Source organism: Sitophilus oryzae, unplaced genomic scaffold (assembly GCF_002938485.1).
Source record: "Sitophilus oryzae breed Bouriz unplaced genomic scaffold, Soryzae_2.0 scaffold_1178_pilon_pilon, whole genome shotgun sequence".
Classification (NCBI taxonomy): Eukaryota; Metazoa; Arthropoda; class Insecta; order Coleoptera; family Curculionidae; genus Sitophilus; species Sitophilus oryzae.
This window is the reverse complement of record NW_022145813.1, coordinates 2,325,622-2,353,268: the sequence shown is the minus strand read 5'-3', so window position 1 is coordinate 2,353,268 and position 27,647 is coordinate 2,325,622. Positions and strand designations below refer to the sequence as shown.

The following is a 27,647-nucleotide window of genomic DNA, read 5'->3' as shown; positions in this document are numbered from 1 at the left end:
GGGTAGAAAGGTTTTTGATTATACATATATACCGGGTGTTGCATCATCGGACAGGACATAGGAAATCCCATGTAAATTTAAATGGGGTGAATTATTGGCTTCTCTAATTATTTTAGAGAATAATTCTATTTAGGTTTATTGAAGAGCACTAAAACCCACATTCAAAAGAATATCTTTAGATATTTTTGATTAGCTCGTTTACGAGTTATCGCCGATTTTTTTTTAAATATTTCTCCTTTCTTATGGCCCTGTATTTACTTATGAGCACCAGTCAAGGTAAAAGATAACTGTCAAATGAAGTTGTCATTTCAGAAATTTATCTATTTAGTGCTTTATTATTATTGAAAACTTAGTCCTACCTCGGAAATCTTAAAGATGTATTTATAAATACAAATTAATATGAATTAAATTAAAATAAAGTAATCGATTACAAGGTTAATTATAGTATTATTATAATATTCAATCACTTATTCATTTAGGTTGTAAATTGTTAGAACTTTAGGATTTAAGAAGATGTTCAAATATTCCTCCATCGACTGCTAGACAATAACCCAGGCGATCATAAAATTCTCTTCTTACATTCGCTAGTTGGTAAACTGAAATGCTATTGCATTCGGCAGAAATATAGCATTTTTTAACTCGTCTAGATTTGGATATTTTTTATCCTTGTATATCCTGTTTTTTAAATGGCCCCAGAGAAAGAAATCATTTGGAGGAATTTCAGGAGACCTTGCTGGCCAATTTACTGTATGATTTAGGCCAATAACGTTTCCGTTAAAACTATTGTCTAAATATTCCCGAACAGCCAGGGTACTATGTGCCGGGCAGCCATCCATTTGGTACCAAACTTCCTGATATTCCCTAGCGGCATCATGTAAAGCAGGTAAAATATGATTTTCGAGTAGTTCCAAATAATATTCTGCATTTAAATTTCACGTAAGAAATAATGGCCCGATAATATTGTGTCCGAATATCCCTGCCCAAACATTTACTTTCTGTGGATATTGCGTCCTTGTTTCGACAAACCTGTGTTGGTTTTCTTTGTTCCAATATCGATAATTTTGAACATTGGGTTCATTATTTAAGGTAAACGTGCATTCGTCAGTGAAACATATGTTTTTTAAAAATTCCCTATCCGTGTTTGCTCTTTCCATCATATCAAAACAAAACGCCTGCCGCCGTATTTCGTCCCCATCTCGTAGCTCTTGGTGCTTTTCATATTTGAAGGAATAGTATTTATGTCGTTTCAAAATTCGAAACGCTGTAGTGTGATCTATTCCTATTTCATCCTCAAGTTTCCTTGTGCTGATCTTTCCATCGTTCTCTTCCACGCACAATAAAACTTCCAAGTCGGTATCATTTCTTGCATCTTCTCTTTGTTCCTGCCTTGCTTCACATCTGCAGTTATTTATTAGGGTACCTTTGGTCTCAAATCTCTGGATATTCCTTGCGATTGTAGATTTTCCAGGTATCGGTCTATTCGGATACAGAGCAGCAAACATGTCCGACACCTTTTGATAACTATTTCCTTGATTATACCATTTAATCAATACTTTTTCTTCGGTAGTGTAATTCATGGCTAATATTTTCGATGTAGGTATGAGTTTTTAATAATAATAATAAAGCACTAAATAGATAAATTTCTGAAATGACAACTTCATTGGTGCTTGACATTGGTGCTCATAAGTAAATACGGGCCATAAAAAAGGAGAAATATTTAAAAAGAAATCGGCGATAACTCGTAAACGGGCTAATCAAAAATATCTAAAGTTATTCTTTTGAATGTGGGTTTTAGTGCTCTTCAATAAACCTAAATAGAATTATTCTCTAAAATAATTAGGGAAGCCAACAATTGACCCCATTAAAATTTACATGGGATTTCCTATGTCCCGCTCGACGATGCAACACCCGGTATATAGTGTATTCCCGACTATTGCATTAAATTTTAAAGAAATACCTAACTGCTGATTGAATATAATATATTAAAAAATAAAAATTTTCGTCACAGAAATATTCTAATAATTTCTTTCTTTAAAGTTTGTTTTGTGTCTAAAAATACTATTTATTTAAAGATTCTTTATGTAGAAAGTGCCTCTAGTAAAAATCTTTTTAAAAATGGAAGACGTGCCTTGCAGCAAGACGAAGACCGAGACCAAGACTGGACCCTACAAGACCAAGACTAAGACTACTTATTAACTGCTGACTCCTCTGGTCTTGGTCTCTTTCTTGCATTTGCTTATCGCTATTTAAAACTACAAATCAACAACAAATATTGATTAACTAATAAACAAACAAAAAAATGGCTAACCAAAATAAAAGTAAGCACAGTTTCATTACTGTAAAACATGGAATAAAATTTTTAAAACATATAATTCCTCATTTATGGTTCATAAATGCGATTTTATGCATTCTAATCAGACTCACTCGCTATAAAAGTATAGCTAAACGTCAAATGCAACAAAATTAAAAAGACGAATTTCTAGTTTCTAATTTTATCTATCTCGTGACCTTCTCCTCTCCTTTATATATATTTAAAATGGCCGACAATCTCCAAAAGTAAATGTAATGTTCGAAAACGATTACGTAAAGGATCGCCACATACAATACATGAAAAATTATGAATATTTATTCGGAATTCGTCGAAAATTCCTGCCGAAAATCGATCGAAAACCGTGATTTCGACCGAACAAATATAGATACCGTGTCTCGATCCGAACAATTAAATAAAGAAGTGAACCTTGAACCCGCGCCATAACATTACATGCCTGGAAAATTAATAAATACGTTTTATTCGCCCGGCCGGCCGAAGCAATTTATTCCGGCCTCCTGGCGGCCGTTTCACAAACTACACAAAAAATTCCTGGCTAAAGAACCACGTCCCTATCTCAACTCGTCAAGTTGAAAATATATCTAAATGTTGAGTCACCGCGTGATCGTAGCTACATTATAACGCCTCGTTTCTTTGTTCGATTTCGCCCAAAAATCGGTCCAAATCCTTAAACATTTTTACATATTCGGTTCGGCCGCGTCGAGACCTATCTAAATCTGTTGAAAAATCGCCGGAAAATCGCCATTTTCTCGTCGAATTTCCATTATTTTTACTGCCAGGTTCCGTCGTTTCTGTGGCGAACATCTGTGTCGCGGACCGGTTCGGAAGCAGTCGGGCGTCGTCGTAGCAGTCGCTGATGGAGTACGTGCTTTCGTCGGAACAGAAAAGCAAGCGTTTTGTATAGGTGGCGTTGTTACCGTTCAGGGTAAGTAATAAAACCCTACTTTTCGTGTTGTTTTTAACCCCTAAATTGGAAATTTACCTTAAATTTCGATCGGAAATGTCCGTTTCGGACTGGGACGCGGCAAAATCGAGTGAAAAGTACGGGATTTATCCATTTATCGATGTTTAGCCGGTGAAAAGTGTGTTTTTAGATCGGAGGAAATTCGCTAACGGGTCATTAACATTTGTTTTCGTGTTGTTTTACCAAAGTTGCCCAGGTAATTTGCATGCATCGACGTAAAGTAGATTTAAGGGTTTGGAATTTTCCGATTTAGAAAAGACCTCGACGACAACGAACGTCTAAAAATATTAACAGCGTAAGAAACCGCTAGTTTTGTTTGGTTAGTTCGATGACGGCGTTTGGGAATCGGTAGTGCGCTAGCTGGCGGTTCGAATAGAGATTTTAGCGGAGCGCTAGGCGGAGGTTGCGGTGCCCCCTCGGCGAGACGGCGACGGCCGCCGCTCGTAGAAAAGGAGGGGGGCACGACATGTGTCCTGTTGCGTTTAGTTTTCGAGCGTGGATTCAAAATAGGGGGCGCTCAATTGGTGACGATTGCGGGCGCTTCGTTTTACGCCGGATGTGATGATCCGTCGTGATATGTATGCACACGCTTTGATTGTCTCTTTTGTTTTACTGATTATCATTTTGGAACTTTGTCCGTTCGGGTTGATATTAATTTTTTTCAGTTTTTTGTTCTTTTTTGTTTGAACAATTATTTGGGGTTTGTCTCTTCTGTTTGACATTATCGAGTCCTTATTCTGATATTTTTTTCAATTTTTTGTTTTTCTAATTATTTGGGAAATTTGTCTCTTCGAATTTATCAATTCCTTTTTCTATTTTTTTTTATTTTGATTTTATTTTCAGTTCAAGTTTTTATTAGATTTGGGGGTTGAAACCTTTGATGTTCAGGTTGATATTGTCTGGTCCTGACTCTTGATATTTTTTCAGTTTTTTGTTCCTTTTTGTTTCACTAATTATTTGGGATGTTTGTCTCTTCTGATTAACATTATCAGGTCCTTATTCTGACATTTTTTAAATTTTTTGTTTTTCTTATTTTGGAAATTTTTCTCTTTGAATTTATCAATTCCTTTTTCTTTTTCAATAACTTTTTGTTTTATTTTGATTTTATTTTTAGCTCAATTTTTTATTACAGTTCAGGGTTAAAATCTTTGCTGTTACAACAACAAAATAAAACACTAATTTACCACAATACACCAAAAACACTTTACTTTTGCAGTGGACAGGCGTTTCGCCAGCCGTGTTAGCATCATCAGCAGATGATTAAAGTTTTAATTTGATGATGCTGACATGTACACTTTAAGTATTTGATGTTTGATTAACGTTTATTGATATTGAATTAATAGCCTAAGTTATTTATTGAATATATTTTTTATTTTATATTTTCATGAACTTTACTGCCTTTTTAATTATTTATGCCTGTATATCATTTTATATAAGACGTTTATTTTTATATACATAATATTGTCCAATTCTCAAACTTCCAAGTATAATAGCCTGACTAAGTATATAGTTTCTAGTAGAATTCGCTGTTATAGATAAATAAATGTAAGTACCTATATTAGTTCCATCATTACTTTACAATAGTAATAATAGTGGTAGAAAGCCAATTGTCATGGAGCATTGTAATATATGTACCTACGATGAGCAAAAATATACCTACAAGAAAACAATTCCAAAAAGATAAGAAAGCTTTAAGACATCGTACAAAAAATTTATTTGACAGCATAACACTTGGCCATCTTGGCATAACGTTATTAAATGAAACAAAAGTGTGTAAGTTAAAAGAAATAAACACAATGGAGGCCTGAAATTCAAAAGGAGATAAAAATACACACAGAGAAAGGCAACAAAATTAGTTACAAAAAAATAAAAATAAATACGCACAAAATGTACAGATAACGACAAATAACAACAAATTACCCCTATATATTTCGTCAAGGTAGTACTAGGCAATAGTAAAAATATAGCTTTATCTATTTGGAGACTTCCTTCAAAAGGAGATAAAAATACACACAGAGAAAGGCAACAAAATTAGTTACAAAAAAATAAAAATAAGTACGCACAAAATGTACAGATAACGACAAATAACAACAAATTACCCCTATATATTTCGTCAAGGTAGTACTAGGCAATAGTAAAAATATAGCTTTATCTATTTGGAGACTTCCAAACCCTTTGGCATATTATTTTACCAATATGAGAGTTGCCATTACCCTCTAGAAAGCAATTCAGTATCGCGAAAGAAATATTTGAGACTATTCGATTACTACAATTTATAAAACTTAAAGCAAAACTGGAACCATTTTCGGAACCTATGTTTTAGAAAGTGCTGCTATGCATTGTGTGTACACTAGGCAATTATGGGTTTTGCAAAAAAAAACATGCCCCAAATGGAAGAACTTCTTTCTATACTGAAGCAATTTTTATGTGCTGAAGCCTCATCAACTTCAGTAGAGAGAATTTTTCCAACATTAAAACTCGTTCAATCCAATTTACCAAAATACATTAGGAGTAAAAAAAGCCAGAAAATTCCTCTACATATATAATGATGAAAATAAGTGTTTGTTGTTAGCAAATTATTTTTTGTTTATCACATATATTAGATATTATTTATATGTATATTTTGCAATAAAAAAATTGATTTCTGAATTTTTCATTTGATTTAAAACATTGATTTTTATTTAAATATAATGATTTAAATCGGTCAAATGCTGGTCATAATCAAGTATGAAAATCCACTCCCATAAAAATATTTTCTCACGAACGTTATAAGATATAAATCGATTTTTGTAAATAAAATCGGAAAACTCTTTCAAATGCTCCTCTCAACACCAATCAATACCTCAGAAGTTTGCAAACCAATCTTTGAAAAACCCTGTATAGTCACCAAGTTTATTAAAGGAGCAGAATTTGGAGTCTGAAAACCCATTTTTCTTCAATTGAAAGTTAGAAATTTCATTACTAAACTGCTGTACTAATTACAACATAACTAATGAGAATGGTTATCTAGAGATGAAGTTATTACCAAACTTTATCTTCATTTGACTTATACCAGCATTTCTTTTTATAATGTTTAAATACGAAGGCTATTTCTAAATTAGTTTAATTATTTAAAGGTAATTAAATCAACTTCCTTTTCAGAAGCCATAAAACAGAATGCTATTTGTTAATTGGTAAAAGGTGGTTAATAAAATTTCAGTCAAGAATTATCTGCTGTTCACAAAAAATCTATGATCCATCAGAATATAAGCAGTCAAAGAAGTATCGGGAGTTATTAATATGATTTTTGATTTTGATGCATCTATGGCAAAATAAAAGCACTAAATATGATGCATAAAATTATTTGTTAAATGCATTCGATCAAACGTTGGCTATAATTCAAGTATGAAATCCCACTTACATAAACAGTTTCTCACGAACAGCTATAAGAAATTCATCGCATTTTGTGATCCATTTCGGCAAACTCGTTGAAATTTTCATCTCAAAATCAAGCCATACCTACTAGTGCCGGGACTTCTTCAATAAATCAACCTCCTCAGTGGTTTTGAAACCAATCTTCGAGAGTCTTCTGTGGTCACCAACTTCATAAAAGAGGCAGAATTTGGAGTCATCTGAGAAACAAATTTTCTTTAATTTAAAATTAATAATTAAGACAAAAAATTAAAAAATAATTCCAACCCAAAACTAATGAGGGTAATGATCTGGAGATAAAGATGTTGGAAAGCCAAGTTAATTAAAGGGGCAGAATTTGGAGTCTGAGAAACATTTTTTTTTTTCAATTGAGAATTAGAAATTAGACAGAAAATTAGGTTGTGATAATTAGATTTAATAATAAATTAGGTGTTAATTTGTTAAAGGCTGTTAATAAAATTTCAATCAGAAATTATCTGCTGTATAATCACAAAAGATCTATGAAGCACCAGAATTTAAACACTGGAAAATGTATTACGATTTACTAATAGGCTTCTCGATTACTACATTGTGGCAAAACAAAGCACAAAATACGAGCACTAAATATTTATGCTGTTAATTGATTTTTAATATTACGAATGCAGTAGACGTATTATTTATTTTTCACATGATTTAAGTCGGCAAAACGCTGGTCATTATCGAGTATGAAAACTCACTCTGACATAATGTTTTTCTCAGGAAGAGACATAAGCAATTCATCGCTTTGTGTGATTACTTTCGGGAAATATACGTTAAAATTCTCATCTCAACATCCAACAATACCTACCTCAATGGTTTGCAGACCAATCTTCGAGAAACCCTGTATGGTCACCAAGATCATTTAAAGGGCAGAATTTGGAGTCATCCGAGAAATACATTTTCTTGAGATCTAACTGAGAATTAGAAATTAGACTATAAATTAGTAAATAATTCCATGACTAATGAGTATGGTGATGTAGAGATAACGAGTCTCTCATACGTGTCTCTCACGAACAGTTATAAGAAGTTAATCTCTTTTTGTAAATAAAATCGGGAAGTTATAGAAGAATCTAAATATCTTTGAAAAACGCACGTTTCTCACGTTTTTCACGAACAGTTATAAGAAATTCATCGCTTTTTGTGATCAATTTCGGCAAATTTCGAGGCAAATTCGTTGAAATTATCGTCTCAAAATTAAGCCATACCTACTTGTCACCGAACTCCTTCAATAAATTGACCTTCCTCAGTGGTTTGCAAACCAATCTTCGAGATACTTCTGTGGTCACCAAGTTCATAAAAGAGGCAGAATTTGAAGTCATCTGAGAAACTAATTTTCTTCAATTGAAAATTAGAAAATATACAGAAAACGAACAAATAATACCAAGACATATCTCATAGGAGTGGTTATCTAGAGATAAAGTTATTGCCAAACTTTATCTTCTTTTGACTTATACCAGCATTTCTTTTTATAATGTTTAAATGCGAAAGCTATTTCTAAATTAGTTTAATTATTTAAAGGTAATTAAATCAACTTCTTTTTGAGAACCGATAAAATAGAATGTTTTTTGTTAATTGGTTAAAGGTTGTTAATAAAACTTTAGTCAGTAATTATCTGCTATATAATCACAAAAGATCTATGAACCATCAGAATTTAAGCACTGAAAAATGTATTAGGAGTTATCAATAGGATTTTTGATTTTGATATATCGATGTAAAACAAAAGCACTAAATAATATGATCTTAATTGATGCGTGAAATTATTTGTTAAATGCATTCGGTCAAATGTTGGTTATAATTCAAGTATGAAATCCTACTCACATTGTAACACCTGTAACAGTTTCTCACATTTTTCACGAACAGTTATAAGAAATTCATCGCTTTTTGTGATAAATTTCGGCAAATTCCGAGGCAAATTCGTTGATATTATCATCTCAAATTTAAGCCATACCTACGTGTCACGGAACTCCTTCAATAAATTGACCTACCTCAGTGGTTTTCAAACCAACTTTCGAGAGTCTTCTGTCGTCATCAAGTTCATTAAAGAAGCAGAATTTGAAGTCATCTAAGAAACTAATTTTCTTCAAATTGAAATTAAGAATTAAGACAAAAAATTAATGAATAATTCCAACACAAAATTAATGAGAGTGGAGATCTGGAGATAAATATGTTGGAAAACTCTGTATGGTCACCAAGTTCATTAAAGGGACAGAATTTGGAGTCTGGAGAAACAATTTTTCTTCAGTTGAGAATTGGAAATTAGACCGAAAATTAGGTATTTGTTAATTGGTTAAAGGCTGTTAATAAAACTTCAGTCAGGAACGATCTGCTGTATAATCACAAAAGATCTATGAATCATCAGAATTTAAACACTGGAAAATGTATTACGATTTATTAATAGACTTTTTCATTGCTACATTAAGGCAAAACAAAAGCACTAAATATTCTCTTAATTGATTCATAATAGTACAAATGCAATGGACGTATTATTTATTTTTCACATGATTTAAGTCGGCCAAACTCTGGTCATAATCAAGTATGAAAACCCACTCTCGCATAAATTCTTTCTCAGGAACAACCATAAGATATGTATCGCCTGGTGTGATTAATTTTGGGAAATACGTTCAAATTCTCATCTTAAAATCCAACAATACCTACTCAATTGTTTTCAAACCAATCTTAAGCAGTCAAAGAAGTATCGGGAGTTATTAATATGATTTTTGATTTTGATACATCTATGGCAAAATAAACGTTGGTTATAATTCAAGTATGAAATCCCACTCACATAAACAGTTTATTACGAACAGCTATAAGAAATTCATCGCTTTTTGTGATCAATTTCAGCAAATTCGTTGAAATTTTCATCTCAAAATGAAGCCATACGAGACGGGACTCCTTCAATAAATTAAACTACCTCAGTGGTTTTGAAACCAATCTTCGAGAGACTTCTGTGGTCACCAAGTTCATAAAGAGGCAGAATTTGGAGTCATCTGAGAAACAAATTTTCTTTAATTTAAAATTAGGAATTAAGACAAAAAATTAAAAAATTATTAATAATTCCATCCCAAAACTAATGAGGGTAGTGATCTAGAGATAAATATGTTGGAAAGCCAAGTTAATTAAGGGGGCAGAATTTGGAACCAGAAACATTTTTTTTCAATTGATATTTAGAAATTATACAGAAAATTAGGTATTTGTTAATTGGTTAAAGACTGTTAATAAAACTTCAGTTAGGAACAATTTGCTGTATAAGCACAAACGATCTATGAAGCATCAGAATTTAAACACTGGAAAATGTATTAGGATTTACTAATAGGCTTTTCCATTGCTATATAGAGGCAAAACAAAAGCACTAAATATGATCTTAATTGATTCTTAATATTACAAATGCAATGGACGTATTACCTATTTTTCACATGATTTAAGTCGGCCAAACTCTGGTCATAATCAAGTATGAAAACCCACTCTCACATAAATTCTTTCTCAGGAACAGCCATAAGAAATTCATCGCTTTGTGTGATTAATTTCGGGAAATACGTTCAAATTCTCATCTCAAAATCCAACAATACCTACTCAATTGTTTTCAAACCAATCTTCGAGAAACCCTGTATAGTCACCAAGATCATTTAAACGGCAGAATTTGGAGTCATCCGAGAAATCATTTTCTTTAGATCTAACTGAGAAATAGAAATTAGTCAATAAATTAATAATTCCATGTCTAAATGAGAGTGGTAGATGTAGAGAACGATAGTTGTGACGATGTAGAGATAACGAGTCTCTCATAAATATTTTCTCACTAACAGTTATAAGAAACTAATCGCTTTTTGTAAGTAAAATCGGGAAATTCTTTCAATTGCTCATCTCAACATCAATCAATACCTCAGAAATTTGCAAAACAATCTTCGAAAAGCCCTATATGGTCACCAAGTTTATCAAAGGGTAGAATTTGGAGCCTGAGAAACAAATTTTCTTTAATTGATAGTTAGAAATTATACAGAAAACGAAGAAATAATTCCAAGACAAAACTAATGAGAGTGGTTATCTAGAGATAAAGTTATTCTAACTCTTTAAAGGAAAACTTTATCTTCTTTCGACTTATTTGTGCATTTCTTTTTTTTTTAATATTTAAATGTGAAGGTTATTTCTTAATTGGTTTAATTAATTATGTAAAGGTAATTAAATCAACTTCCTTTTCAGAACCCAAAAAAATGAATTAACGCTATTTGTTAATTAAAGGTCGTTAATAAAACTTTAGTCAGGAATAAAACTTTAGTCAGGAATTCTCTGCTTTATAATCATAAAATATCTATGAACAATCAGACTTTAAGCACTGAAAAATGTATTAGGATTTATTTATAAGCTCTTCGATTGCTAGAAAGATGCAAACACTAAATATGCTTGATACATAAAATTACAAGTTAAAGTTGCCATATTTTTTTACAAGCAATAGTCGTAACTCTTTCTACTGCATTAAAACATTCGAAGAACTGTTTAATAAATATGATGTTGGCAAAATTTACAAATATTTGAGTTGATTTGTCTTGAAAGAATCTTTTAAATTCTTATTGAATAGGTTCTTCATCGCTTGATTTTTTGGTTACCCAATCTGTTTTATAATCCGTAAGCTCATTTAATATAATTTGCTTCTAGGGTACAGACATATTTTTCTTCAGTTTTGTGATTTCATAGTCTACGATTCAGCTTCGTACAGGACTATGGGAAATATTAAAGTGCGAGGAGCTGTAAAAAAAACCGAGGACAATGAAGATTTGCACATCAATTAGGTAAATCTAAACAGTTAACTACAATCTAAACACTGGCGACGGAAGGAAATGGACAGAAATGGTCATATAAATGAGAATGGCGAATAAATTACTAAGCGAATGAAAAAAAATTGTGTGTGCATTATGTGCGCATATTTGAATTGAAACTTCTTACTAACAGCTATTAATTTGAAGGATTTGAAGGACATGTTTGAAAAAGTGTAGTTTGAAATGTAGAATGTAGAATGAGTAAGAGGGGGGGTTAATCACTGCGACCTTAAAGATCTATTGTGCCCCCTTCCTTGAGTCATCACACAATCTATAACCCATCATACCCCTGTTATAGAGGGGACAGGATATTTCCCAGCCTCCTTTGACAACAGTTCTTCCTCCGAGGGTACACACCCTTCCACGGTTGGAGTTTGGCCCTCCGTGCCGCTCTTCACAGTCGAGGAGCTTGCCTCCGGCTGAGGAACTCGTGAGGTGGAGGCTGGAGGATCTGTCTCCATTTTCTCCACCTCTTTAACTTGGTCTCTCCTTAGACCTGATACCGGTGTTGTCCCGTATCTATAATAGGGGATGATCCGTGATCCCTCTTTCTCTATTGCCTCCTTGGATTTGAGATCGATTCCTATTGTGAGGACCTGACCATGACCCTCCTCCCTCCAGTTGATGACTCGCCAACTCGATGTCCTTACATTGAAGTTCTGACCTTGGATAAGGCTCAGCAGGTAGGTGGTGTCTTTCCCCTTGCTCCTCGGCAGAAATACCGTTATGGCCGCCCCTTTAGGGATGTTTTCTCCCTTCACTGCAACCAGTTCCTAGTCAATTTTTAAGACTAGGTGCGATTTCCACCATCCAATTCACCGATTCTTGAGATACACAATCTATGAGGATCATGCCCACCCGAAAGTGTATCCCCGCAAAACGCAGCTGACCCACATTTTGTAGATCGTTGTGTTGCGATCCGATCGCCACTACTTCGTCCAGTATAGCCTCTTCTAGAGACGTTTGCTGGTCGGGTGTCAGAGCAACCTCTTGGAAATCCTTTGGCAGCACCGCCATTTTCACTTGTCCAGCAATAGCGGCAAACCTGGTGATACGTCCCTGCTTGCCTCCCGGTGTTGGACGGCTTTCCGTTTCTCCAGTTTGAAATGTTGAAAAAATAATAAATTAGTAAATAATTTGATTCACTTTCACAAAATTTGTATTAAAATGACCGTCAGTCTGTCTGAGGACTATCTCTATCATCTATTCGGGTATACTCTATCCACGTGCCGAATTTGGTTCCAATCCACCCATAGTTAAAAAAAATCCTAATAATTTCGTCCATTTAGAGGTATCGGTTCGAAACGTCGAGGGCGTCATCCTGTAGCCCGTCCCCAATTATGCCGAAATCTATCCACATTTTTCTTCAATATATCAAGTCCTTATTCCCAATCTGATGAAGATATAAACGAAACGTCGTATCCAACATTGCAGGGTACTACCCACCAAATTTGAACTCGACAAAACATATCAATTCATCAAACGAGTTGATTCATGTCTTAAGCCCCGGTTACACGGTCCGTGGTCCGACGAACCTGTCACGATGAACCTCGGACCGCGAACCGTGTAACATAGGCGGTTTGCTGTGGCTCGCGGTCCGTGATCCGTGGTCCGGACGGTCCCGTCGGTTGTCGGTAAAATTTCACGGAACAAAGGAATGGACTGTGCTGTTCCGTGGCAAATTATGGACCATTGTCGGTGCATGCAGCTTCTATTTCGCATATATGTTGCCACCCACCATCTCTTCTTGCGTTTTTTGCATTTTTGTTGCAACAATAATCCACTATACATAACACACAAAATAGCAGCTGCCACAGCTTGTTGCCTTGCATCCATGTCAAATCGAACTAAATTTTCAAGTTCCGGGATCAGTCTGCAGACCAGGAACCACAGAAACCGGTTTGACAATGTCAGTTCGTCAAATGGCGGACCAGGGCAGGCCAAGGACCAGTTCAGAGGTTTGCTAAACCACGAACCGTGTAACCGGGGCTTTAGTTGACAACGGTTTAACTTTTGGAGTTCCAGTGGTGTTAAAATAGTGAGAAGTCACTATTTTATTGCATATGATAGAGCACAGGTCAGAAGAAAATTCTGTGCTGTTTATTAATATTTATGCAAAATATGAGTGATGAAAAAAGAGTAATTTCTAGCTTAATCCGAGTACAAATAGCGTTTCGCATTAATGTGTCTGTTTTTTAATTCTGGATGCAACGTTTTGCAACAAAAATTGATTTTTAATTATGTCGGTATGCATCCAACCTAACCTTAGTATTAAATTATTAGATACACCTTAACGTTTGTACACAAGAAAAGTGACACAACTCAAATAAGTCACTTTTATCGGAAAATAGAATTGGTGAAACCAAAAAATGTTCCATATGTTACAAATTATAAGATAGTAGACCTGTAGCTAATCCATTTTTACGCAATAAACTTTCTGTCAATTCTATTGCTAAAATTTAGGCAGCATGTAGTACGGCTTTACGCTCTCTGCCATTTTTAATCAACTAGCAGAAGTTTTTTCATATGAAATGGGTAAACTCAGAATAACTTTCAAGTCAGTTTAATTCCTGTGACTTGATCGGTTCACCTAACTCAAAACAAGTCTCTTTATTCTACGAAAAGTTCTCAGTCTGGTATCGAAACCGAGTCTCGTAGACATCCCTAAACCTAATAAAAATTCATTTTTCTTTAACCATATATTATATACCGGGTGCGTCTAAAAAGTGGTTCACCCCTATAACTTATTTATTTATTCATCTAAAAAATCGAGATTTGGTATGTTAGTATATGGCATAAATAGGACGTGTTCACTTATTTTTTGTCACTTCCTGTTCCACCGGAAATGACTACAACTTTTGATTTTTAAATGACACCTTAGGTATTTTTTTACTTTATTCGATAGAAAATGACACTCTGAATAGAATGACATACTATATGTTAACTTTTGACACTTTTGCATATGGTTTATTTCAAATTGTAACATGCGGTTCATAACGAAAATTTGACTGGAAATACCAAGTGTGTGGTACCAAATTATTCGTAAAAAAATGCTTTTTCCAAATATGCCAATAAGCCACCCTTGATCCATTTGAAAAAATTGAGATATAATTAAAAAACGAAAAGACACGAAAAACATTAGATGATCAAATATATTTTTCCAAGGCTCCTTGACTAAAAAATAGTGTTTTTAACACAGTCATTCACTCTAGATTTAAAATTAAAATGCGATTTTTTTAAAGCGAAAATGTCAATAGTTGACATATATGATATGCCATTCTATTCAGAATGTCATTTTCTATCCAATAAAGTAAAAATATACTGGGGGTTCCATTTAAAAATCAAAAGTTGTAGTCATTTCCGGTTGAACAGGAAGTGACCAAAAACAATTGAATACGTTAATCAATAGTAGTGGGAACTATCGAATGAATACTATCGAAACATTCGATAGTTGCAATTCATTCGAATAATTCGATAGTTAGTAAGAAAACATTCGTTGAAAACTATTCGAATAAAAATTATCGAATAGATCCGTCATCTGCCTTAAAATATTATATTCTAGTAATTCGGCAGCAAAAACCATTCATTTATAAAATTCATTCATTCGTCAGGATCGATTATAATAAAATATTAACTGAATTTTAGTTGTCGCCCGGCGACGTAGGTTTCTTTCCGAGAAACCCGACAGCGGTCGGTGGCAATGCTATGAAAGAAGCCGGCATCTTTGATTTTTTGCGGAGTCAGATATAGATAAGGACACATTATTTTTTTTATTGAGGTGCTAGTATTTACACAGAAAATACATTATGAAAGGCGCTGTTGCCATATTTTGGTATTAGTTGATATTAGCAAAGAATATTATTGTTTGGCTTTAGTTAGTTGGGGATAGTATGTCTTGATATGTCTATATATTTTGCATTTTTTTTTATTAATATTCTGTTGTTACACTGCAATAATACTTGTTATTTTGGTTGTAGGAAAATGATTTTTAATGTTTTTAAGCAAAGACTGGTTTAATAAAAATAATAATAACAGTAATAATTTGTTATACCTACATAGTAGCAAAATATAAACAACAAATTAGATGTCAGAATTATTTATATTAGATCCTATTTAAAAATAATATAGTCTTTAAATTTTTTGTGTGGCAACGTTGGTTTATTAAATAATAATAATTACAGAACTAATTTGTTATATTAACAACAAACTTCAAAATCATGAAATATAAACATTTATTAATTTTCTAGGGTCTAAAGTGTAATGGAAGGAAAATATAAATAAAAAATTAGAAATCAAAATTATTTATATTAGGTACTTTATATTACTATTTAAAAATAATATTTACTTTTACTGGCATTTACTTTAAAAAATAAATGAAACATTTCTTCGCAAAAAACTACATGTGAGAGAATTAGCATAAGTTTGAGTTCGATAACCCCCCATTTACTTAACCACATTACTTAAATATGATTATTAAGTTCAAATAATTCATATTATTAAAACATCTAAAATACAAATATGTATTTTTAAAATTAATTCTAAGTTCATCTCATCTCTCTTAAAAATTGCTCCTTCTCAAAATTTCCCATTAAAAAATAGACCATATATACCATATAAAATAAAATAATTGAAAGATCGGGCTACGGAAAATCACACAAATTTTCGGAAAAATGTCGACACCTGCACTCACACACGCACACGCATCGTCAATTAAAAAAAACTACTATTTTAGTATTTTAAATATTTTAATAAACCCAAAATTAGCACAGTATTTATAAGGTGAAGTTATAAAAATTTGGAAGAACTAATAATGCACTGACGCACACAAAAATCAAACGAATACTAAATTTCATTTATCAAAAGCATTCGGTAGTCGTGGCTCAACGATAATTCACAGGCCGACATGATTTTTGTAACACGAGTCAGTTGCAGAATTTCTTCATAAAAATATGCTTCTAATAACAGAAAAAATACTCCTGAAGCTCCTACACGTACCACTTTTCAGTTGCCTAATTACGCCTCTTTTTTGCAGGTAGTCAATTTTATAGATGTCAGGTATTAAGTCTAGGTAGATTCGTTTACATACAGGTAAATTTTATGATGGGATGATTGAAAGGGACGCATTTTGTGCACTATAATATATTGTGAAAAACATAAGAGAGTTCAGTTTTCAGTTGATTTTCGACGTGAGTTGTTCTATGCGTGTAGATAAATAGTACGAAAATGTCAAGTCAAACGCGCCGCAGTTGTAAAGTGTCTCCTGATCGATTTTGTTACATTTGTGGAGAATTTATGGTGCAATCACAAGCCAGACCATTTTCTGAAAATGTGAAGAAAGCCTACTTCAAGTATATTTTGGAGTTTTGGTTGGAGATCAAGACAAGCAGTGGGCTCCTCATGTGTGCTGCGTTACTTGTAGCGTGTCGCTTGTGCAGTGGATGAAAGGGAAGAGGAAAAAAATGCCATTTGCGGTTCCAATGGTATGGCGAGAACCAACTAACCATTTTGACGATTGCTATTTTTGCCTGACGAAAACTGAAGGTTTTTCCAAAAACAAAAGCACAAGATCGAGTATCCCAATTTGCCGTCTGCCATACGACCTGTTCTTCATGGTGCAGATCTCCCAGTGCCGATCGCGCCCTTAGACTGGCAAGGTATTGTTTTGGAAGATAAGGAAGATATTGAATCAAACAGCTCTGGAGACCAGTGTACTGATCCTACCTTTACCCCAGAGGGCGGTTCCGACAAGCCACATTTGATTGTTCAAAGCGAGTTGAATGACTTAGTGCGTGACTTGGGGTTATCAAAGCAGCAGTCAGAACTTCTTGGATCCCGGCTTAAGGAATGGAATCTGTTAGCCAATGAAACAAAAATCACCACTTTTAGAAAAAGAAATGCTCCGTTCTCTGCATTCTACAGTATGGAGGATTCGTTGTGTGCATGTACTGATATCGATGGCTTAATGCAGGAACTTTCTATAGAACATTCTCCCTGTGAGTGGCGCTTATTCATAGATTCGTCGAAATATAGCCTAAAAAGCTGTGTTATTGCATAACGGAAATTTAAAACCCTCTATACCAGTTGCCCATTCAGTGACAATGAAGGAAACTTATGAAAATATGCGCATGCTTTTAGATAGAATCAACTACAACAGGTATAAATGGCAGATATGTGGGGACTTGAAAGTTATAGGAATTTTAGTGGGACTTCAGGGAGGATTTACAAAATATTGCTGTTTTCTTTGTTTGTGGGACAGTCGTGCAGTAAATCATCATTATGTACAGAAAATTTGGCCAGAAAGAAGTGAATTTCAACCGGGTTCCCAAAATGTCAAGTATATCCCTCTTGTAGACCCCAAAGACGTCCTCCTGCCTCCTCTTCATATCAAACTTGGCCTCATGAAAAACTTCGTGAAAGCTATGAATAAAGAAGGTGATGGATTTAAATACCTAAGGCAAGTCTTTCCCCAGTTGAGTGATGCCAAATTGAAAGAGGGTATTTTTATTGGACCACAAATCAGGAAATTGTTGGACGACACAAATTTCACAGACACGCTTACCAGGCAGGAACTCAGAGCATGGACCTCATTTGTTAGTGTAGTGAGGGGATTTTTGGGAAACAATAAGGATGCGAACTACGAACAATTGGTTAATGAGCTTTTAGATGCTTATAAATCGCTTGGTGCCCGAATGTCTTTAAAATTCACTTTCTCCATTCTCATTTGTCATTTTTCCCTGAAAATATGGGTGCTGTCAGTGATGAGCAAGGTGAGAGATTCCATCAAGACATAAGGACAATGGAAATTCGTTATCAAGGACGATGGGATCCAGCCATGATGGGTGATTACTGTTGGTTTTTGAAGAGAGAAGACGCGGTCCCTCATAAAAGGAAAAAGTAAAAGTTTTTGTTTATGTTTTGATCTCGTTTCGATTGTTTTTGTACTTTTTAGGTATAAGTAATGTTTGAGGAGTGTAAACTATAAAATATAATCGGTATATAGGCTTAAGAAGTTCTTAAATCATGTTTTGAATAGCTATCTTAATATATTGAATATTGTAATATTGAATGATGTTTTATTAATGTAACAAAAAAACCTTACGTGTTACGACTTTTTTTTTGCCACTTTCGTGATTAGATAGGTTCATTCTACCACAATATCCTATTGAGCTTTGTGTTACATCGAAAAATTTTTTTTTTGTCGGCCTGTGTAACCATTTAGTGGCACGCCGAGGTTGTCACATATGCTTTAGTATACAAATGAATGAATGATTTTATTCGAATAAAACCATTCGATAGTTGAAATCATTCATTCAGTAACCATTCGATAGTCTAATTCATTCGATAGTTCCCATCGCTATTAATCAATCCGAATTTATGTCATATACTAACATACCAAATCTCGTTTATCTGAAAAAATTAAAAAATTATTGGTGTGAGCCGCTTTTGAGACGCACTCGGTATAAGTCCATGTTAAATTGTTTATAATTGGTCCAAACCATATTTTCTTTTCATATTTTCACCTTTATTTATTTATTTATTTATTTCTCATTTTTGTTTGTGTGACTATTGTGTAATAATTTCCACTCCCTAAAATCTAAAAGAAATTTATTTTAAATTTAAGGCTTTAATGCATGTATTAATACAGGCATTTGCGGAAAATTCCCCGTGATTTCTTTATTTGGAAAATACCGTAACTCATAAAACTGAATCTGTCGTGACTTTCCACAAATTCTCCCTATTCATTATTTTTCATAATGGGACGGAGATACACAAAAGCTATATGGGCTATGTATTAGATGTTTACCAGGAAATGTAATGGCTATATTAATGAATTGAACAGCACGTTTTCTCATATTTTGTAACTTCTTATTAAGTTTGATCAAAAACCTATTAAATTTTATGGTACTTATTAATTCTTAATATTTTTAAAACATATTTGCTATAGTCTGTCCAACGAGAAGATCCTTGACAGTGATAGATGTGTCTGTCATTTTAATTTCAAAGTAGTTTATTTTATTTTACAAAGAAATAAGTTGGTACAACTGGAACGCATAGCAGGAAATATTTAAAATTTGATTGACAAGATGACAAGTGATTACTTCAAAATATTGTGAAAAAAACTGTATAAAACTGAAAAAATGTAATCGAGTTCTTTTATTTAATAAAACCGGTATGTGTTAATACAAAACAAACAAGAAAAAGACACTACATACCAAAAATATAAAAAAGAACTATTTTTTACTTTCAAGCTTTATGAAACTACCCGCATTTATGATTATATTTATCAATATAACTTATGTACAAATACAAATTTGTAATATTCCACAGGAATAAATAAAACAACATAGGTAAATAAAACAAACTATTTTATTAATAATAACACCTACCAAATGTTATACCTTAAAGGTTGATTAATTAATTTTAATCTTAATTTTTTTAAACCAGTACCTCTTGACATTATTTTTCTGCAGTACTAAAATCCATTATTTACCTATCGTGTGATGTCGATATTTTACAGCTACTCCAGTTTTTAGTATGTGTTTAGTTTGATCCTTCTACCATATACGAGATGCACTTATCTACGACGGACGAGATGGTATACAAACTTTAACGATGGGGTGTATAAGACTTTCTGCTTGGGCAGCGAGTATTAACCATAAACTGTGCTCTGGGTCTACAGTTAATTTTCACTCGATTTTTCCTCCACTTGACTTAAAAAGACACAAAACACACGTAATAATACGAATCAAAATGCATCATCTTCCAAAACGCAGGGTATTTAATAAAAGTTGACACAAAATTATAACCTATAATTTGGCAAGACTTTGACAAGCGTCAAAAATGACAAAAATCTAAAGGCGAGTTCATACGCATCGGCGTCCGTTTATCGTTCATCGTTCCGTCAAACCAATAAAATTGAAATACGATCTGTCATTTTTTAAATAAACCAATAAAACTGGTTAAATACAACAAGACACGACGTATGACGGATTTATATTTAAACCCATCCATAGATAACTTAAAAATTATTAGAAACTTTTTTTAGTAAAATAAATAGATTGGTATGGGACGTCATCTGCTTTTCTTCTATCATCGTCTGTCGAAATCTTACCTGAGAAAAAAAACAGAGTATATACATATAGTAATACTAATATAATATACACAAAACATAACGAAATAAAAATATTGACATATTTAAAAAACAAATGAATATTTGTTAAGTTAATGACTAGCAGCGCCTCTCTTGTTCGCACAGTATAGCTTTTACTTCCAGTCATTGCCATTACAGAAAATGTTCTAAGGGGGGAGGTTTTGTTTGTTGTGCAGGTGCAAAATAATCGATTTTTTATTTCAATCGGATTTTTTTGATTTTAATAGGATTTTTTTTGATTTCAATAAATTTTTCTTTTTAAAGTCCTATCCTAATTGGCTAACTCTGCCCGATATTTATATTAATATTTCTACGGCGCGTGTCGTTTTTCCCCATCGGTCACCGATATTTTATTCTGTAAACTTTGCCGATGCTCCTATTTCCGCAAAAAAATCGCCCGCTTAGATCAAAGGGATTTTTTTCTTGAAATAGTCATGACTGTCTTAAGTCGAGAATAAAATTAGTACAATCTAATGTTCAAAGTGCAATGTACTTATTGCAGAATTAAATGTCGGTAAAAAATTAGAATGAACTAGAAGATAAATTGGGGAAGGCAGAAGTTAACTTGATCAACATTCAGCTGTTTCAAAAAAGATATAAAGCAGACCTGACAGCAGCATATTTTTTGACAATGATTGGTCCTCGGGAATTAAAATATAACCTGGAATCAGAAGAAGCTAATTCTGCACTAGAGTTTGCGAATGAAGGGTATTCGAATACCGGATTTCAAGCACTTCACAATTTTAAAATAAATCTTTGCTGTTTAGAATTGTAATGGATTCACACGAAACAACTTCAAAAATCGGTCCAACATTTTAATAGATGAATAGATATTAAGTAGGTGTAAGTAGATATTATATGTGTTAAATGTTATATCTTTTAGGATTATTTTTCGATTTATTAATGTATTTAAACGTTACAACAGCAAGTGTAACTTTGTGTTTAATCAATAGATATAGGCTATATTTGTTATAGGAATACTTTTTATAGCTTTTTAGGAAAAAGTTTTATAACTTTTACAGTTATTTTCCGATTTATCATAAGTTTTTAAACAAGTTGATTTTTTTTATTTAAATCCATGATTAAAATAAAAATCCGTTGATTTAAATCATAAATCAAGCCGATTTAAATCATTGCACCCTGCAGTTGTGTCTGTCATTTTAAATTAACACGTAAATTGTAGTTTCTGTCATTTTTTGGATGTTGTTTGTAGAAATCTTCCCTGGCTTGTTCAATTCATTCGTTTCGTCGGATCAGCCGCAGTTAGTGGACAGTGGGTTTGAGTGAGTTAGCCAGAGACGTATTTGTAGTGTTTTATTTTATTTTTGACTTGAAGTCTTTTAATGTACCTACTAATTAGCTAAGATTAGCGTTATTTTTGGGAAATAAATGTTTTTTAACACCTCAGTATAATGTCTAATTCGTCCGATGAAAGCGCAAATGAAATACAAGGAAAAACCCTCTCTGAATTGAATAAATCTACCTATAACTAGCTAGATCCCAGTTTTTAATTCTCTATTACTTGGATTAACGGAATTCATTTAATTCCGAGAAATAGTATTAGCATTATCATAGAGTTTATTTACTTTAAAATATTTGTGTGCAATTGGGAATTACAGCGTAATTTTTGATTCGTCTTTTAAAATTAGAGCATATTGTGGAGCAAACATCTGATTATATTTTTGTAAATTAGCCGCGACTTCGTCCGCATAAAATTCTGAACCCAATTATTGTATTGTTGTACTGTAAGTACTCATTTAGTTAAAGCACCTTTGTCCAATATTTCATATTACTCGAACCGATTTTAACAATTTTTTTACAAACATTCTCATGTAATTACATCGCCCTAGGGGATAAATTTTGAAATATTGCTTTCATACTTCTGAACCGATTTAAAAAAATTGTTCCATTGTTCAAACTTTCACGTCTAATTTAAGTCTATAAAGGGATGATTTTCCAAAAATCTCTTCTTAGTACTAATTTTCGTCCCTTAAAGGACCTCTGTTGGAATTACATGTAGATTTTCTTGGCAGTCGCTGGCAGTCTTGACATCAGTCGACTATAATTATATGGCAGACATAGTTATCATTGGCAGTCGCTTGGTAGTAAAATGATATTTTGGCAATTCATGTACATTTTTACTCAAGTGTGTACATTTTTACTCAAGACACCCCTCGAAAAAAATGTACATACATTATACAATTTAACATTTTTTTGATGGGTGTCTCACTTGAGTAAAATTGTACATGTATTGCCAAAATATAATATTACCCACACAATTACAATTAAATAACTCACTTAAGGAATGAATCCCAAAACTCTCTTGTTAGTACTCACTTTTATCCCATAAAGAAAAAAATCCCTCTGTAGAATTTCATACTTCTAGGACCATTTTAATAAATTTTTGTACAAAAATTCACCCCTAATTTCGCCTTCTCAGGGCATAAATTTCCTAAAATCGCTTTTGAATACTCACTTTCTTCACTTACGGTACTCCTAATTTTTTACAACATTCATCTATACAGGGTAAGTCTTAAATAAGTGCAATTTCTGTTTTCAAAGCTGGTAGATCTCGATAAAAGAAACATATTTTCTCTTTACCGTTTTTCAAAAAGTCCAAAATAACGGAGTAATTTTACTTTGAACATTTCAAAAAAAACTTAATTTTTGCTTAAATTTTGAGAACAACTAGATGTATTATTCTGGGTTTTCTTTCTTATAAAAATAATCTACTACCTATGTTGCCATATTATCAAGAGAATTATGTTTTTTAAATAAAAACTAAAAAAATATTTTTTAAAAAAATCCCAAATTTTCATTTTTTTTCGCGAAAGAACATCAAAATCGTGTTTCTAATGTCGAAATATATTATCCCCAAAAATATTTGCACTTATCTGGGACTCACCCTGTATTTCAGCCACTTAGAGGGCGAGTTTGTAAAAATCGTTCCTTAGTGCTCAATTGCCTCTTAGTGCTCAATTGCCTACCTAGAGGAACCTCTGTGCAATATTTTACAAGTCTTGAACCGATTGTAAACATATTTTGTTCAAATTTTCATCCCTCATTTCACCATCTTAGAGCCCGCTCTTTAGTGCTCAATTACGTCACTTAAGGAACTTCTGTGCAAAATTTCATACTCCTAGAACCGGTGTTTACAAATTTGAAACATTTAATTCATAATTTTACCTCGCTAGGGGTTGAATTTACAAAAATAGCTTCTTAGTGCTTGCTTACGTCACTCAAGGAATCTACATATGTGCCAAATTTCGTACTTCTAGGCCAAGCGGTTTCGACTGTGCGTTGATACCTAAGTCAATTAGCCTTGAGTTTTATATAGATTATACAGGCCTAAAACTTTGAAAAATACGTTTATGGAAACTAAAAAAGTCTGTCTTTCAGCATAGACTCAAGTACTTTCACTTCTATTCTAAATCTACGTGACAGTACAGCAGACCATAGAATATAAATTTAGTGGGAGCATTGAAAAACTAATGTAATTAATTATTGAAATTAGTCTCATGTTTTATAGGACATTACGTAATTGATTTTCAGAGATATGAACAAAAATTAAATTCTGATTAGAACATTAATAACGTAGCAATTAATTTTATGTGTTTCCTTCCTGTGTTATTGGACAGTTTAAAGTCTCGTTCAGTTTGCACGTTTGCAGTATTAGATATACAGGGTGAATTAGTAGTTCTCACTAAATATACAGGGTTGTTCACCACATACGACACGGAGTATTGTAGCTAAACGATTAGATTTTTACAAATTGTAAGTTTTGGGTTCGTTGAAGGACTATTAGAGCTACAATTTAAAAATATTCTTACAAGATACAGAGTGTCCCAAATAAATAAAAAATATCAAGTTGTATTTTTTTAACTGGAACACCCTATATATTATTACATTTTTAGTTTCTACTATTAAAATAAAGGTAAATTTGACTAAGGTTTATTACACTTAAACCTTACCGTTTTTGAAATATTTTCAATTTTGTGAAATTGCAGTAAAAAATTTAAGGCTTCATTTCTCCAAGGGTATCAAAGTTTTTAATACTAAATATTTACTGAAGTTTATTTATTGAACAGTTATTGTGTTGCAATAATAAAAATTGTACTACCTTATACAGAGTGTCAAAAAAATTATTTTAAATAATTACTAGATTTAAACGGCAATAACTTGTTTCATTTAAATGGAACACTCTGTATATTTTATGAGAATCAGATGAACAATTTAATTGTCTATCAAATTGTATTATACCATTTTTTACCTATCTCTTCAAGTTTCCGTAGAAAATGCATTTTCTTGAAATTTAGAACTCATTTATCAATATACCCATGGAATACTGATATTTTAGATTATTTTTAAAGATGTACCAAATTTTTAAAGAGTACAGATACTAATATTGTCGATATAGTTCGTTTATTTCATTAAAAATAAAAAACACTGTTTTTTGTTAAAGAGGACCATTTGTTAATGAGGAAAAATTAATATGATTCCAGTATTCAAATTACATTAATTGACTGTTTGCGTTGATTAATAATAATTGCTCCGAATACTAAAAAACTGAATTTTGTATGTGTATAAAGTGTATGGTAATGTAGGTAAATGTAGTGTGGTAAAATAAATATAAATATGGTAAATGTAGTGTGGTAAAAAGTAACACCTTAAAAATGATAGGTATTTCATTTTTTGACAAAAGCTTATGTATATAACAACAGAGACGTTCATTTTCATAACTTATTATTATTTTGATTTCTGATTCAAATCCACATTTATTTAGAATAATTTATTAACGAACACAATTAAGTATCTAATTACATAATTAGTATTTGGGCGGAAATATAATTGTGGTATATTTAATTAATGGTATAGTCTTTTATAAAGAGATTTAAATAGTTTTATTATTGCACCACATTAACTAATCAATAAATAAACTTCAGTAAATATTTAGCGTTAAAAACTTGGAAAAATGAAGCCTTAAAATTTTTACTGCAATTTCACAAAATTGAAAATATTTAAAAAACGGTAAGGTTTAAGTGTAATAAACCTTAATCAAATTTACCTTTATTTTAATCGTAGAAACTAAAAATGTAATAATATACAGGGTGTTCCATTTAAAAAAAATACAACTTTGATATTTTTTATTTATTTGGGACACTCTGTGTCTTGTAAGAATATTTTTAAATTGTAGCTCTAATAGTCCTTCAACGAACCCAAGACTTACAATTTGTAAAAATCTAATCGTTTACGTTAAAACAAAACTATTTGAGACAGAGTTGACCATAGTTCGTTAATGCTACAATACTCCGTGTCGTATGTGGTGAACAACCCTAGAGATTTGGGCATAGAAACTGTTGGACAAGACAAGATGGTACACGAATAAAAATATTTTCTTGAAACTGTTATTGTATTTATGCATAACTATCTTTCGATATACAAAGTTACCCATATTTTTTATGGAAAATAACCTAAAAGGAAAAAATTGAATGTTTGCATTTAAAAATTCTATATATTTTATTTCCTAACATAATTATTTGTAACTTATTTATGAGTACTCTATATAATATTTAATAAATTATTATTGTAAAAATTTAAGTAGACCAAGGTGTTATATAAAAGAGAGAAGCAATATTAATTTATAATAAAAAATGCATTGATGCTAAAGAATATTATCTTCCGCTCGGCAACTTTTGTTTGAACAGGGTGTTCCAATATTCCGTGGACATAGAACTACTACATATTTTTGGAATCAATATAAGTTCATTGGACACAATTTACCTCTATACAAAAATGCTTCCTTTGTCCGTTAGAGGGCATCAAACTTTAAAAAAATAAATACATTTTTTCAAATATTATAAGAACCGTTATTCCGATTTAAATGAGATTTTGGGTGTCTATGTTTTGCTAAGTGCCTTAACATTTTACTTTCCGTACTGAAAGAGTACGGGATGGACGAAACCTACCCTCACCCCTACATAAATTTTAGTATTAATATTTTCGAACTCAACCGACGACCGATTTTTTTTTTCGTGAAATGGTCGTTCTAGTATTTACTACATTCTTTGATTCTTGTAAAAAACGCCACCGCGCATACTTTTTGAGAACATTTTTTTTCCGAAGCTGACTTCCAAAAAATGTTTTTGTCACATCAAACTATGGAGGCGCATAAAATTTATTATGCTCTAATAATCTAGTTCGCAAAAATATGAAATTTTATGTTAGTATCACATATTATATTGACAATAAGCTTCATAAAAAATTTCTGATTGATGCGCTAACGGACATACAAACACTTTTAAACAAGGTAAATTATGTGCAACTAACTTAATTTGATTCATATGTCCACGGAATATTAGAACTCCCTGTATATTTGAACAATATTAGAACTCCCTGCTTTCAAGTCTTATCAAAGTAAAATAAAATACTAAATCACCACAATACACCAAAACGCTTTTACTTTTACAGTAAGCAGATGATCAAGTCTGATGATGCTAACATGGTTAGCGAAACGCGCGTCCAGTGTAAAAGTAAAAGTGTTTTGGTGTATTATGGTGATTTAGTGTTTTATTTTGCTGTGTAACACCAAAGGTTCCATCCCCTAATTGTAATTGATGTCAAAGTCATAATTGTAGAAAACCCTGTCTTTTAATTTCCAGAAAGCTATTATAAGCCATGTTTTAAAAATATTCTTTATTTAACAACCTCTTCTTAAGTGATAGTACAAATTCAAATATTAATTTAAATAACAATTAATTAATATTAATTAGTTCTTACATAAGTCGCTAATTGCAAATTATATATTATCTTAAACCCTCGTTTTGTTCGTTAGTTTTGAAGATCGTCGCTTTTACAAATTATGTGATGCGTCTATATTTGCAGTTCGCCAATAAAATTTTATGTGTGTCCCCATTTGCCAAATTTTATTTTCCGCAATGGTCTAGTTAATTGTGGAATACCAAAACG

The 27,647-nt window shown here is 32.4% G+C and overlaps 1 protein-coding gene across 4 annotated transcripts in view; it reads left to right on the top strand.

Annotated features, from left to right (window-relative positions):
• Positions 1 to 2,915: 2,915 nt before the first annotated feature.
• Positions 2,916 to 27,647, top strand: part of LOC115890971 — a 147,140-nt gene continuing 122,408 nt past the window's right edge. For 3 of the 4 annotated variants that reach the window (XM_030911360.1, XM_030911354.1, XM_030911344.1), the window contains exon 1: positions 2,916 to 3,254. The gene's annotated coding sequence lies outside the window, so the exon portion shown is untranslated. The other variant, XM_030911350.1, reaches the window with a different exon arrangement.